The sequence below is a fragment of the Ochotona princeps genome, chromosome 5, assembly GCF_030435755.1.
Source record: "Ochotona princeps isolate mOchPri1 chromosome 5, mOchPri1.hap1, whole genome shotgun sequence".
Taxonomy (NCBI): Eukaryota; Metazoa; Chordata; class Mammalia; order Lagomorpha; family Ochotonidae; genus Ochotona; species Ochotona princeps.
Window position 1 is genome coordinate 83490705 of NC_080836.1, and position 15829 is coordinate 83506533.

Here is a 15829-nt window from a genome sequence, read left to right on the forward strand (position 1 = left end):
GACCATAAATCAGGTCAACAAGCTTTTCTAAAGCAATACTCCCCAAGAGATGTTTGTCTTTATTCATGTCTTCTTCCAGTTTATTTCTTGTGTCGTCACTGGATCAACCATTCCAAAAATTTTTTTGCATATTTCACTTGCTACTCTTTCATCACTCAAGGTTGTTTCGGTGGGGTCTAGATATGGCTTCCTACACCCCTTTACAATTCTGCTGTTGCCTGATGTTCGGCTTCATTTCCTCATATCCCACTTTATTGAGGGACTCTCGTGAGCACTCTGCCTTATGCATTTATTTCACTCACTAAGTGTTTATTATAGAGCCTACTGTGTGCCACACACTGTAGTAGATCCTGGAGGTGCAAAGGTGAATTAAACCAAGCCCCAGTAGTTCACAGCCTCTTGGGAGACACAGACCGAAAATAGGATGAAAGCTGGAGTTACTGGAATGCTGCAAGAATGCATTTTATGGTATTCTTTCAGAATATTGCCTACTCCAATGTTAAATACAATCAAAATATAGATTTTGGTCATAAAAGCACTTTCTTCCCAGAAAACATATTGCACTTTCTTGAACTAATGCCTAGTTCTTCTTTAAACTCAACCCAGATGTTGTCTTCTCCAGGAAGTCTTGGATCATTTCTGAGTGTGGTTGGAACTGTCTGTGCACCACCACAACATCCATTATCTCCATCACATTATTACTGCACTGTAGTTAGTGTTAGCCTGTCTGTGACCTCCGTCAACATAAGGATTTTGTGGGGGTATTTTTCTTAGGTTCCCAATGCATTTTCTTTTTTTTTTTTTATATATATTTATTATTTAACTTCAGTAATTACATTGTATTATGTGACACAATTACATAGATACTTGGGTTCTCCCCACCATTCCCCAAACCCTCCCACCATGGTGGATTCCTCCACCTTGTTGCATAACCACAGCTCAAGTTCAGTTGAGATTTCCCCATTGCAAGCGTATACCAAACATAGAGTCCAGCATCTTATTGTCCAGTCAAGTCCAACGGCTTCTTAGGTATACCCTCTCTGGTCTGAAGACAGAGCCAGCAGAGCATCATCCCAGTCAATTGAAAGCTCCAACATACCATCAGCAAAAATTTACATCATTATGGAATTAATTGACATAGTAATGAGTAACCAACATGTTAAAAGTAAATGCGAGTTCCCAGTCACCTTCTGTGACCACCTCACCTATACTTCAATCTTAGTTTATACACAACATATAACATTCAAAACATAACATGTTATACATAACATCATATCATCTTAAATTAAGGCAAACATGTGGTATTTAACCTTTTGGGATTGGCTCATTTCCCTTAGCATTATGGTTTCCAGTTTGGCCCATTTGGCCACAAAGAACTGCATTTTGTTTTTTTTAATAGCTGAGTAGTATTCCATGGAGTAGATGAACCATAGCTTTCTTATCCAATCCTCTGTTGATGGGCATTTTGGTTGCTTCCATGTTTTTGCAATTACTGATTGTGCTGCTATGAGCATAGGAGTGCATGTTGGTTTCTCATAAAACAAGTGTTCTGGATATATTCCTAGGAGTGCTATTGCTGGATCATACGGTATGTTGAATTTGAGTTGTTTGAATATTCTCCATACTGATTTCCATAGAGGCTGTACCAGCCTGCAGCCCCACCAGCAGTGGAGTAGGGTTCCCTTTTCCCCGCAACCTCGCCAACAAGTGTTGTTGATGCTTTTATTCATGTGGGCCAGTCTTACTGGTGTTAGGTGGTACCTCATTGATGTTTTAATTTGGATTTCCCTTATTGCCAGGGAACTTGAGCATTTTTTCATATGTTTATTTGCCATTTGGGTTTGTTCCTTTGTGAAGTGTTTGCCCATTTCCCGTGCCCATTTCTTGAATGGCTTGTTTGTTTGGACATTTTGGTTGTTTTGTAGCTCTTTGTATATTCTGGAGATCAGCCCTCTATCACCTATGTCGTGTGCGAAGATCTTCTCCCATTCTGTGGGTTGCCTTTTTACTTTGTTGATTGTTTCTCTAGCTGTACAGAAGCTTCTTAGTTTGATGAGGTCCCAATTGTTTATTTTGGTCTCGATTTCTACTGCATTTGGAGTCTTTTTTAGGAAGTGAGGGCCTACCCCTAAGTGTTCCAGTGTGTTTCCAACATTTTCTTCCAAAAGTTTGAAGGTTTCTGGATGTAGGTTTAGATCTGTTATCCATTTAGATCTGATCTTAGTGTATGGTGAGAGATGTGGATCTATTTTTTTGTTTCTGCAGGCTATCAACCAGTTGTCCCAACAGCATTTATTGAACAGACCTTCCCATTTGCCTGGATTGTTGTTTGTCTTTTTGTCAAAGATTATTTGGCTGTATCTGTGTGGGTTTCCTTCTGGTGTTTCTATTCTGCTCCATTGATCTTCCTCTCTATCTTTGTGCCAGTACCACGCTGTTTTGATAACCACTGCCCTATAGTATGTCCAGAGGTCCGGAACTGTGATTCCCCCTGCTAACTTTCTGTTCTTCAGGATGGTTCTAGCTATCCGTGGTTTTTTGTGCTTCCAGATGAACCTTTGGATCATTGTTTCCAGTTCCATGAAGAATGTTTTGGGCAATTTGATTGGGATTGCGTTGAATGTATATATTGCTTTTGGCAGTATAGACATTTTAATGATATTGATTTTACCTATCCAGGAGCATGGGATGTTACTCCATCTTTTGAGGTCTTGTTCAATTTCTTTTTTAAGTAGTTTGTAGTTTTCTTCAAATAAGTCTCCTACATTTTTGGTTAGATTTATTCCCAGATATTTCATACTTTTCTCTGTTATTTTGAATGGTATCTTGCTGGTTAAGTCTTTTTCCATCTTGGGGCTGTTCGCATACACTATGGCTGTTGATTTTTGTTCATTAATTTTGTACCCTGCCACTCTACCAAACTCTCGTACAAGTTCTAGCAGTCTCTGTATTGAGTCTCTTGGCTCTTCTACATAAAGAATCATATCATCTGCGTATAGTGAGAGTTTGACTTCTTCGTTTCCCATTTGGATTCCTCTGATTTCTTTTTCTTGTCTTATGGCCTCAACGAGTACCTCTAGGACTATGTTGAATAGTAGTGGAGAAAGAGGATATCCCTGTCTTGTTCCAGATCTCAGTGGGAAGGGTTCCAGTTTTTCTCCATTCAGTATGATGCTGGCGTTGGGTTTTTCATATATGGCTTTAATTATGTTGTGGATTTTTCCATCTATGCCTACCTTGGTTAGAGTTTTTAGTAGGAAGTGGTGTTGGATTTTGTCGAAAGCTTTTTCTGCATCTATTGATACTATCATGTGATTCTTGTTTTTCAGTTTTTGGATGTGGTGTATCACATTTATGGATTTGCGAATGTTGAACCATCCCTGCATTCCAGGGATGAATCCTACTTGATCTGGATGAATGATCTGTCTGATGTGTTTTTGAATTCTGTTGGCTAGGATTTTGTTGAGAATCTTAGCATCAATGTTCATCAAAGAGATAGGTCTGTAGTTTTCCTTCTCTGTTAGTTCTCTGTCTGGTTTTGGGATTAAGGTAATGTTGGCTTCATAGAATGAGTTTGGAAGGGTTGCCTCTTCTTCTATTGTTTTGAAGAGTTTTTAGAGGATTGGGGTCAGTTCTGTTCGGAATGTTTTGTAGAATTCTGGAGTGAAGCCGTCTGGGCCTGGGCTTTTCTTTGTTGGGAGGTCTTTAATCACTGATTCAATCTCTACTTCAGTTATGGGTTTGTTCAGGTCGTTTGTTGCCTCTGGGCTAAGTTTTGGCAGGTGGTAGAAGTCTAAGAACTTTTCCATTTCTTGGTGATCTTCTGATTTGTTGGAGTACAGTGCTTTGTAGTAATTTCTAATTATGGCCTTAATGGATGCGGTGTCTGTTGTTATGTTGCCTTTTTCATCTTTGATGCTGGTAATTCTTGCCTTCTCTTGTTTTTTCCTTGTCAGTCGGGCCAGTGGGGTGTCTATCTTGTTTATCTTCTCAAAAAACCAGCTTTTTGATTCATTGATTTTGTGTATGGTTTTTTTTATTTCTATCTGGTTGATTTCCTCCCTTGTTTTGATGATTTCTTGTTTCCTATTGTGTGTGGGGCTCTTCTGCTGTTGTTTTTCCAATTCCTGGAGGTGTGTGTTTAGTTCCTGTATTTGGCGCCTCTCTTGGGCCTTGACATGAGCTCCAATTGCGATGAGTTTACCCCGTAGCACTGCTTTGGCAGTGTCCCACAAATTTTGGAATGTTGTGTCAGAGTTTTCATTGGTTTCCATAAATTTTTTGATCTCATCTTTAATTTCTTCTCTGATCCATTGTTCGTTTAATAGCATATTGTTCAGCCTTCAAAGAGTTTCTGTATTTCCTGGGACATTTTGAATTGCTGATTTCCAGCTTCATTCCGTGGTGGTCTGAGAGGGTACATGGTATGATTCCTATCTTTTTGAAGTTATTTAGGTTTGCTTTGTGTCCTATCATGTGGTCGATCCTGGAGAAGGTGCCATGCACTGCTGAAAAAAATGTATAATCTGTGGCCTTAGGGTAAAAAATTCTATAGATGTCAACCAAGTCCAGTTGTTCTATTGTTTGTATGAGCTCTGTTGTTTCTTTGTTGAGTTTTTGTTTTGTTGATCTGTCTATAGTTGTTAGTGGGGTGTTAAGATCACCCACTATTATTGTGTGCATATCTATGTCTCCCCTTAAGTCCGTGAGTAATTGCTTCACGTAGCTAGGTGCGTTTGAATTTGGTGCATATATGTTCACAATGGTAATTACTTCCTGATGGATCAGTCCCTTCACCAATATATAATGTCCTTCCCTGTCCTTTTTGATGTGTGTCAGATTGAAGTCCACATCATCTGAAATTAAGACAGCTACCCCAGCCTTTTTTTCTCGTCCATTGGCATGAAATATTTGTTTCCAACCTTTCACTTTCAGCTTCTTCGAATCTCTTCTGGTTAGATGTGTCTCTTGTAGGCAACAGATAGTTGGGTGCTGTTTGATAATCCATTCTGTTAATCTATGCCTTTTGATTGGTGAGTTCAGGCCATTTGTGTTAAGAGTTAAAATTGAGAGGTTGTGATTTTGCCCTGCCATACTTGTTTTTGTGGGTGTTGATATCTGTGTAATTGCCCTTCCTTGTGTGGACTTTAGTGGGAAGATCTTCCTGTTTGCCATCTTTGCTTATGATTCACCTCCTTTTTTTCTGGATTTAGTGCATTTCTAAGGAGATTTTGTAGAGCTGGTTTTGTGCTGGCATATTCTTCTAATTTCTCTTTGCTGTGGAAGTATTTGATTTCGTTCTCAAATACGAATGAGATCTTTGCTGGGTACAATATTCTTGGTTGACAGTTGTTCTGATTCAGGATTTGGAAGATCTTTGTCCATTCTCCTCTTGCTTGTAAAGTCTCTTCAGAGAAGTCAGCAGTGATCCTGATTGGTTTTCCCCGGTATGTGATCTTTTCTCTGCTTTGTACTTGTCTTAGGATTCTTTCTTTGTCTTCGTTGGAGTGGAACTTGAGCACCATATGTCTGGGTGAAGATCGCTTTGGGTCATATCTGCTGGGAGTCCTATGACCGTCCTGGATTTGGGCTGGGTTCATGTTCCAAGTGTTTTGAAAGTTTTCCTGTATAATTTCGTCGAGCACCATTTGCATTCCTGACTCTTTTTCCGCTCCTTCAGGAAGGCCAATAATCCTAATATTTGATTTTCTGAGGTTGTCTTTCATTTCTTGTATGGTCTTATTGGCTTTGTTCAGACTTGTATCCAGCTGTTTCATGAACTGGGTATGTTCGTTTTGTGTGTCTTCTGTTTCAGAGATCCTCTCTTCTGCTGTATTTGTTCTGTTGGTTAGGCTCTCAATTTTGTGCTCTAAGTCAAGGATTTTACTTTTCATTTGTTGTATTTCTGAGGCTATGTGGTTCTTGAATTCCTTGAAGTCCTCCCAATTCTTCTCATTGTCTCTGACATATTTTAACATTATTTTTTTGAATTCCTTGTCTGGTAGATCTTCTATGTCTTCATCTCGCATCTCCGAAATAGACATTGGCTTTCGATCCTGTATTGGTAGGGTGTTGGCACTCTCATCTGGATCATTACCTTTTCTGGTATTTCTTCCCATTGTGTTAGTGTTTCTTTTTTGAGAGACCTAGGCACCAGTGTGCTGAGGGGTCTCCAAGCACTATCCTGTAGAGATCGGAGTCTGCAGGCGTGGAGTAGCAGGGTGTGGGAATTTTCAAGGCACTTTTGGTGCGTCTCCAGAACACTGGACCTCAGGGCGCCACTTCCAGGGCCCAGTGGATTCAAAGCGCACTCTCAGCTCGTCCCCTACAGGTATGCTACCACAGGGCGTGGGGGAGTGAAGGCACTCTCTGTGCGCACCCCTGTGCGCGGGATCACAGGGCTCGGAGCACTGGACTATAGGGCGTGGGGTGTTCCAGGTGTTCTCTGGAAGCGCCTCCTGTGCAGGCCCGCCCGCCCCAGCGCTTGCAGGGGACCGACCGCCCCAGCGCTAGCACGGGACTGCCCAGCCCAGATGGCGTGCTTGGGTTCCTGCGGTATAGCACCGCCCAGCTGAGTGCCAGACCGCAAAGGCACGGGGGAATATCCAATGTGCCTTTTGCCTTTCTCCCAGACACAGTTTTGGCAATTTCAAGGCACTCGCCCTGTGTCTCTAGACGCAGGAGTCTGGGGGTGGGGGAGGGGTGGGGAGAGGAGCACCAATTGTGTTCAGGCTTTGTGCATGCCCCTGGGGGGCCAACTCCTGAAGCCTCCAACCCACCACTGTCCCCACCCAACTCTCTCAAACCTCAGGTTCTTGCAGTCTGCCTCTTCCTCTGGTCGGAATTCTCGCCGCAGGTGTGTCTCCCAGCGACTGCTGTGTCCGTTGCTGGTCTCGGCGGGTGCAGGTGGCTGGAACCTGGAGGCTGAGGCTGGGGCAGGTCCCGGCGGGGCTTGGCGACCAGGGTGGGCGGATGCCAGCGGGTCCCGGTGATTCAGGGTCCTGGTGACCAGGGTGAGCAGATGCCAGCGGGTCCCAATCACCGCTGGTCCTCACGGCCACTGCGTCTGCGGGTTGGTCTCCGGATCGGTCGGTGGCTTTCAGTGTCTGCACTCAGAGGTGACTCAGCAGGTCAGGAGCGGAAAGTCGTCTCCCCTGCTCTTTCTTTTGTTTTTTCCCTGGTTGCTCTTCCGAGTTGTGTGGATTTTTTTGGTTCCACACTGTCCAGGGAACTTCACGTTCTTCTCCCTGTAGTTCTATGCTGCTCCACTTACGCTTTTGTCGAGTTCTAGCCCTCTCTGTCTGTGAGCTCTCTCACAGTCTTCCTCCTATGTCGGCCATCTTGCGAGTCTCTCCCCAATGCATTTTCTATTGTCTAATATTTAGAAGCCTATGTAAGATTTTGAGAGATGTTTTTAAATGTTCGTTTAATGAATTAGGATTTGCGTTCTTAAAGGTGTAGGAATTGTAGCAGTTATTAACACCAACCTTTCATCAGCCAGAACCAAAATTTTTCTATAATATCATGACAGAATAGTCGTTCATCATTTGCTTGACCATATCTACTTATAAGGAGTACCTAAATTTCATAGAAAAGCAAAAAAATGTAAATGCTATGACTGATTACGCTGTACATTCATGTACACTTCTTGCATTAGGAATAATATTTTAATCTGAACATGATAGAGGCAAGGTTTCAGTCATATGGCTTGTTCATAAAAAGTAAAGTTGTTCATAAAAAGTAAAGGAACCGAGCAAGTCCAGTAAAGAACACGAAACAGAATTTAAAGGTATCATGACTACAATTCCTCATACTATATTCTTTTTTTGCCTTGAATAGTCAAAACACAGATCCCTTACATGGAAACTCATAAAGAATTTAGTCTTTAAATTTATCTTCCTATTCATTCTTCACTCTTGAGTTTTAATCCTTTTTCTTTTCATGGCTGCCAGTTTGTTCTCCAAGTTTTAGTTTTGTTAGTTTCTTGCTTTTAATTCTAGTGTGCTGTTTTGTTTTATATATAGCCAGCCTCTGAGTTTGCCTCAGTTGTGACACTGTGACAAACTCTAATAATGAAATCCGAAGCATCATGCCCTTCCGCTCTGGTTACACTATTTAGTTGCAGCAACAATAGAAATCCAGCCTAGGCCTTCCAATAATATTGATCTTGGGTGACTAGAATAAAAGGACCTTCACTCTGCAGTGAGGGAAGTAAATGGGTATGGCCTAATATTTTCTTTGAAATTCCTGTAATTTTATAGAACATTCCTCAGATTTATATCTAGATGAGACTTCTGTATTCAACATTTTTATGTGACATTGGACAAAGTGTAAAAGGGCTTGAATTACATTTCAAACCAAATAAAATGTATTATCATAGAATTTATATATTTGAAGAAAAATACTATTGTAAGGGTAAAAATTTATTCCATAGGTCAATGGTTACATGAATATCAAACTAATACTTAAGTTTAGCACTGTGTTTAAATTCAAGTTATCTAGCGAGTCGTAGAACTAGGGTGCAGCCTAAATTCTGTGGTTGGAAGTCTCTTACATGTTGTACCATGTCTGTGTTTGATCTTAGTTTTCCAATATGAGGTAAACCAAATACTGTATCCTACCGCTGAAACATTCAAGCAAAAGCAATGAGTGATGATTAATGGGTAGCATTGATCATGTACTTCTGACTGCACTGGAATTATATACTTCACTTGCAGTATCATATCTAGTTCTAACAATAACCTAACACTAGGTTGTTTTGTACGCAGTGGCCATTGTCATCACAAATGACTTTTTATGCACCCACTGGTTTCTTCATTCTTATTATTTGCCACAATGTGTTATAAAGAATGTGTTATCCAAATAAATATTTTTGAATCAGCGAAGAAAAATGAAACAAATACCTAAATTTTCAACTTTTTCACTTCATTATAAACCCTTTATTTTTTTTTAATTATTTATTATTTAACTTCAGTAATCACATTGTATTATGTGACACAGTTACATAGATACTTGGGTTCTCCCCACCCCTCCCCTAACCCTCCCACCATGGTGGATTCCTCCACCTTGTTTGGAAGACAAAAAGGAAGAATGTATGGCTATAGGCCATTTATCAATGAATATTTAAGCTTAAGATTCCCATTTATAAGCAAAGATAAAGATTCTATATCAATACCTAATGCTGTTGAAGACTATAACAAAATATTTTGTTCTGTGGTACTGATATGAATAGCAATGCTGAAGACATAATTGAGCCTATATGGAAAAGACAAGCAAGAATAACACATGTTTATTTATATTATACATTATTTTATTTCTTGGCTTATATTTGGGAGTGTAGTAGCACACAATAAATTCAGGGGTGTTTTAAATTGAAATGACCCCTTTTGTGATAGGACAGAGCATCTTAGAAAATATTCTAGAGTTGGGCATCCCAAGCACATTACAGAATGAACACCTGCTCATTAGGCACTCAGTATATTTTTCCTTCATATTTTCAAGCTTTCCTTGTTTCTACCATTGCAAATTTTTGATGGTGTTTAATACTGCCTAGATAATCAGTGACTTTCTATGTTTTGTCATAATTTTTTAATGTCTTAAAGCAATGCAAAATGAGCTTTGTAGATAATTAAAAATCCCAGGAGAAAAAGTCCTACTCAGCAGCATGTTCAGCACACACATCTCAATTATGTAGATTCTAAATCACTATTTTACTTTGAGAGTACTATTGGTTTGCAATTTTTTACTCCACATTTGTTTCCTATTATCCCACATGCATCTCCGAAATAATATAATAGGTAAAGAATATAAACTGATGCTTCTTTCTGTCATAAACCATTACTGAATAGCCTAGTAATGTCTAAAATAAGCATTATAAAGACATGCTGAAGATGCTAATAGACAAACCAGGAAGTAGTCATTGTTTTCACCACATAAAGGTTCTCCCACCACAGATAATGGGTAATTGTAAACATTTTCTAAGTTAGTTCTGCCTCTTTCCATGAATTGGTACAACACAGCACTACCTTGGTCTTCATAAACTAGAGTAATGCAGTCAGTCTTATGATTGGATTTATGATACGTGCCTAGGAAAAGGAATCACAAGACTCCACTAATGAGGATGGTCATGTGACCCATCGACACAATTGCCTTAAATGTTTACTTCATTGCTCTACAGTATTGCTTCATATGTTTTGTGCATTTCTTTTCTGAAGTCCTGCACAGCAGGCTTAGATAAAAACACTACCATTCATACTTTAGTGTATCAGAGTTGCTTGTTCAGTTTGTGGAAATACAACTTGTAAGCTCTGGAAATTCTAATTAAGTCCATGTTGGACATAATTGACTGGCAACAGTTTAAGGTACATTTTGTAATGGGTGATTACCAAAGAGTATTTTGTTTTTGTTATTTTTTAATGGGATTGGTGGAAATATTTCATCTTAAAGATATGAAGTACTTCAGAAAGCTCATGGGAAAAAATGTAATTGAAAAATCAGCTTGTTGGGGAGGTCTTGTGTTTAGTGGATAAGACATCCCACACCCCCCCCCATCCTAGAATAAAATGCTTGTTTACACCTTGGCTCTGCTTCCATACTGGAGGGCACCAGTTATGGCTCAAGTAAATGGGCCCCTAATACTCACACAGGAAACCCGGATTGGATTCTGGGTGCCTGGATGTTATTGTCGTTTGAAGAGTAAACCAGTGGAAGGAAGACCTTTCATTTCGCCTTCTGCTTCTTCTCCCCTGGCACCACCCCACCCCCATTTTTTTGTTTTGATACAGAAAATGGAAATCTCTGAGAAATTTTTTTCATAATTTGTGTTTTATACAAACTTCTTGGAAACCACTCAGGTTTCTAAGCCTATGATCACTTGGCTTCTACTGCTTCTACTAGGACATGTTCCAGTCTGGTAGATTGCTTCATTTTGTGTTATTTTTCATAGGCATGAAGTGGAGTTAGACATTCATCTCCAGTTGGCATACCATGTTTTGTAACCCTGAAAAATTAGTTTCAAAACTAATCACCTGGTAACCATTGAATATATCATTGGCCAAACATCCACAGCTCTCAGAACCGTTTCTCCTGTGTTTACATCAAGTTAGGCATTGATGATCAATTTATTCTGTACTCAACAAATATGTGAAATCCATTTTATAACTGGCGAGTTCTGTGTGGCTCTTCTATATTATTGTGATAGTTTGGTTGTATGCATCTTTCTTTTTATTGTCTTCTTCGGTCTTTTTAGGAAAAAATATCACAAGCTTCAAATTTGAATGTAGGTAGAAAATTAGAAAACAGTTTTATCATTAGCCAAATTTATCTCCATTTTCTATCCTTCATCCTAAAATTGTCCAAAGAAAATATTTCAAAATCAAGAAAATCGAAGTACCGCCAGTGACATTATCTTCTAGATATTTTTGCTTACTTCTTATTTCATCCCTTCAGATTGTGTATAGAATGTGACAACTGTACTTTATTTTCTTGAGTCTGCAAGCCTTCTGGGCACATGTGCTCCAGGAACTATTTTTTGATACACTTACATATATCTATACATAACCTGCCTTAAAATAGAAAAAATATGGTAAACAGTAGAGTATATTAGACTGTTTTATTCGTATGAACCACTCAAGCAATCAAGCTATAGTTACAATTCTAGATGAAAATTCTTCTCTACTTAAACTAGCAATTAGGTGAATTAAACTTGAATGTGCACACACAGTCATAGACCCATCAGAAGCAACCAGAAATAGTGTTATTCGACCATCTCCAATATCATATGGCATTTACCATTTTAAAGTTATTAATTGCTTATTAGCAACATTTACTTGGATGATGATTAAAATAATATTCCAAACAAGATGGACAAAGGGGAAATTAAAAAAAAAAACCTAGAAATGTTGCCAATTCCAAGAAGAAAGATTTTTCTGTTTAAAATATGTTCTGTTTAAATGAATACAATAAAATAATTAGGAATGTTGTATATGAAAAAGATCATATTGCATTTTATTTCCTTTCTATAAAGTATGAAAGTGATACTGTACTGTAAATGTTATTATGATTTTCTCTATAGAACTACATACTAAAGTAAAACCTTAGATGAAAAATACATAACATTATTATTTATTTATGATGCAAGAGAGTGCTTCAAAATTTCATGGAAATATAATTAATTGTGGATCCAAAAATTTTAGATCTATGCATTTTTATAATACTCATTTCATGTGAATCTTATGAAGATCTCTCATGTATCCTGCCTGTTTTAAAGAAAAGACAAGTTTTGTATTAATTTTCAATAAAATAAGGAAAAGAACATGACATGAAAAACTTAGAATGAAATAAATGCTATATTTAAAAATTTAAGCTTCCAGAAATTAATGGGAAATGTGGAAGAGGCAATCAGATCACAGAAGCCACTGGTTTTTACAGATTTGGAGCTTTTTTTCTCACACTCAAAGCAGCATTAATGCATTTAAGTATTTCAACAAGTACACAACTTTCATAGTTTAGAAAAGTTGTAAACCAGATGTAGTAACATGCAAAATAGTGTATGTATCTGGTTATGTATCTAGAGATGTGTTCATTGCTGTTGTAACCAGTATTATATAAATCTGTTAAGTATGTAATCTGTCTGTGTAGACTGACAAATCTACCCATAGTAGGTCTCTCAGAGGTTACAATAATTACATTAGATAATAATTTTGTGAGTCACTGATAATTGGAACAAACCATACTAAGTCATAACTTGCACTTTATCATGGTGCCCATGTTTTATTTTGAGCTGAATGTTTCCTTTCATTCTTTTTTTTTTCTTTTTGCTGCTTTCCTCAATTTTACCTGCTTTGTCTCTCTTGTCTAATACTTGAAATTTCTTTTTGTGAATGTTGATTTATTTATTTGCTTGTTTGTTTATTGAAAAGTCAGAATTACAGAGAAAGAGAGCGGCTGCAATGGTTAGGGCAGGGCTATCCTGTATCCTGTAGTGAGGAACCAAGAGCTTCACTCGGGCCTCTCACACGGGTGCGGACACCCAAACTCTTCGACCATCTTTCATTGTTTATCCCAGGCCATCAGCAAGAATTCAGACTGGATGTGGAGGAGCCAGGACATAAACTTATTGGAGATGCCAGCAGCTTAAGGCTGCTATCCACAATGCCAAACTGTTGATGTTTCTTAACTAACATTAACTAAGATATTTGGCTATTTGTAAAATTCCTAATTCCTGATGTCCAAGTCTTTTAAACAATACAGGATAAAACAGTAGCTTCACTTTGTAATATTAAATGGATAGTCATTAAATTTAGCTAAAAATGAAATTGAAGGATTTTTCATATGTCAAATAATCTAGGCATTAGTTCATACACTATTTCATTGTGGAATTTGATGTGTAGAAAGATTTTTCTTATAATTTCACTGCATTCTGTGATGTAAAATGATATGTACATAATGTCCAGTAGTTTAATGCACCACCTCACAGTTTGGCTAATGTTATTGAAGTCAAAGATTTACGACACATCAACAAACACGACTGTCACAGTCTTCCTTCACTTAAATTAATCAGAGTCTAGCAGAGATCAGAAGTTTTGATTAAGGCATGCATACTATTTCCACTGATACTGGAAATGAAGAACTAGCTCAGAATTACTGAGAGTAAAAATTAGAGTGTTAAGAGTGTTATGGTTTATCTTCTGTAGAAAAACGTATACATCTGTTTTCATAGCACTCTCACATTTCAAGAAAAAAATTTATTTAACATAACAAGTAGCAAAAATTAAAGCTCACTATTCAAGTCTGTAACTAGTATTTCTGGAGGCACAAGGCCTTTTCCATCCTTCTTTTCTATCTGTGTGCATTGTAACTGGCAGAAATACTGTTGTACCATGACATGTATACTTACCATCCCCGTATCACATTGTCAAGCGAGGCTTTATGTTTTCAGGCAGCTCCTCGGTTTGCTTTAATGATCCTGAGCGCGTGGCAGTGACAATCTGTGATCCAGCAATCTGGAAAGAGGAGTATTTCTCATTACACACTAGGAAGGAATATGACAGTTCCTAGTACTTCTCAAGTTTTCTTCCAGAGGCTTGGAGAGGGTTTGCCTTTGTGTTTACTTTCCTATCCACATTTCACATACTTTTCAGACATCTGTCAGGAAGAAGAGATCAGAAGAAGCTGTAATCACTTTAAACTGCATTGGAAAAACAATTTTAAACAGTGGAGATAATCTTTGGTGTCAAAACTTGGATTAATGTTTAAATAAAAAGGCTTAGTACTATCCAATGGACGATACTGTAATAACTATATGTTACGATTATAAATGTCTCCTTTGATTCAAGCTTTTCTGTACAGCAGCGTCGGTCTTTTTAAATCATATTTTTTGCCAGAGGAGCTTGATGGAGCTACGCTAATTCCAGTTTAAAATCTCCTAAAATTATTGCCACTTAATAGTTAGTTCAAATATACATGTTTCAAAAGACCAAAAAATGAAAAAATGCTATTGGAGATCCTGTATACATTTGGGGACATATTGTCTTTTTTTTTTCCTATTGGAAAATCAGATATACAGAGAGGAGGAGAGGCAGAGAAGAAGATCTTCCATTTGTTGATTCACTCCCCAAGTGACTGCAACGGCCAGAGCTGCACCAATCTGAAGCCATCTGCCAGGAAACTTCCTGATCTCCCATGCAGGTGCAGGGTCCCAAAGCTTTGGCCCATCCTCGACTGCTTTTTCTGGTCACAATCAGGGTGCTGGATAGGAAGCAGGGCTGTCAAGATTAGAGCAAGAGCCCAAAATGGATCCCAGCTAGTGCAAGGTGAAGGCTTTAGCCACTAGGCTATGGCACCAGGCCCATCTGAATATTCTTATCACAGAGTTGAATGATGCCTTTTAGACAGCAACTTTTATTGATTTGTGTCTCAAGTTTTCAGTGAAATCAACATATCTAGTCATCCCTTTCTTCCAAAATCAGGGTTTTCTGATTTTGTAAAATAGAGTCTAAAATTCTTTAAGGCATTAAATACTAAGGGATTTACTTTTTAAGTGCCTGGGGATGATCACCAAGTAGCACTCTTACCATTCAGATACTGATTTATTAAATTCAAGATGAAAAATTTTGGTCACTGAAAAATCTGTTCCAGAAATATCCATGGGTTTATCGCTACTTATATTTTTTCACTTATTTTGATTATATGATGGCTTGGGTTTTAGTACAGACCTAAATACTTCCCAGATCTTCTTGGAGATGTTAATAGGTTTGGCCTTAGAAAAAGTGTCCTGTGGCCAGCTGGTTTGGGATGCCTTGCACATACTGCTTTTGCCTGAGAGGATGTACAGTGGCTTATCAGAAGCTTCTGTAAACTGCCTAAAAGCCCAATAAAGCAGGCATTGTTTCCCTGGTTTTACAAATGAAGAAAATTCTGTTCATACAATTCTTTGTACCTAGTTGGTGATATAGGGGTGCTCCCTAGTTCAGTCACAGGTTCCTCTGTCAGTGGTTTAGAAGCTAACCTCCTTAGGACGTGTTTCAACATGTTCTTCAGGAGAAGAGATAGAATTCTTTCTGAAAACAATTTGGGAGGATGTTGGTGTCACTGCCCCATTAATTGAAATAAATTAGTTCATCTAGCTCTTTCTGGTAGGAGTCAAACATGGAGGCTGCTGACTATAGCATCAAAATTCAATAAAAAGTAGACAGATGGTTGTTAGGAATTTAGTATAACAGCTTGCTTTTGAAACACAGAGAGAAGCTGTGGGTGGCCAGACTGACACAGGGTCATGGGGCTCAATCCAAGTCTTCCCTGTGGGTGGCAGGACCTGAGTGCTTGACAA

At 38.5% G+C, this 15829-nt stretch overlaps 1 protein-coding gene across 7 annotated transcripts in view; it reads left to right on the forward strand.

The window, feature by feature from the left end:
• MAP2 (microtubule associated protein 2) overlaps window positions 1–15829 on the forward strand; it is a 210951-nt gene that overhangs the window by 131394 nt on the left and 63728 nt on the right. The window lies entirely within an intron of this gene.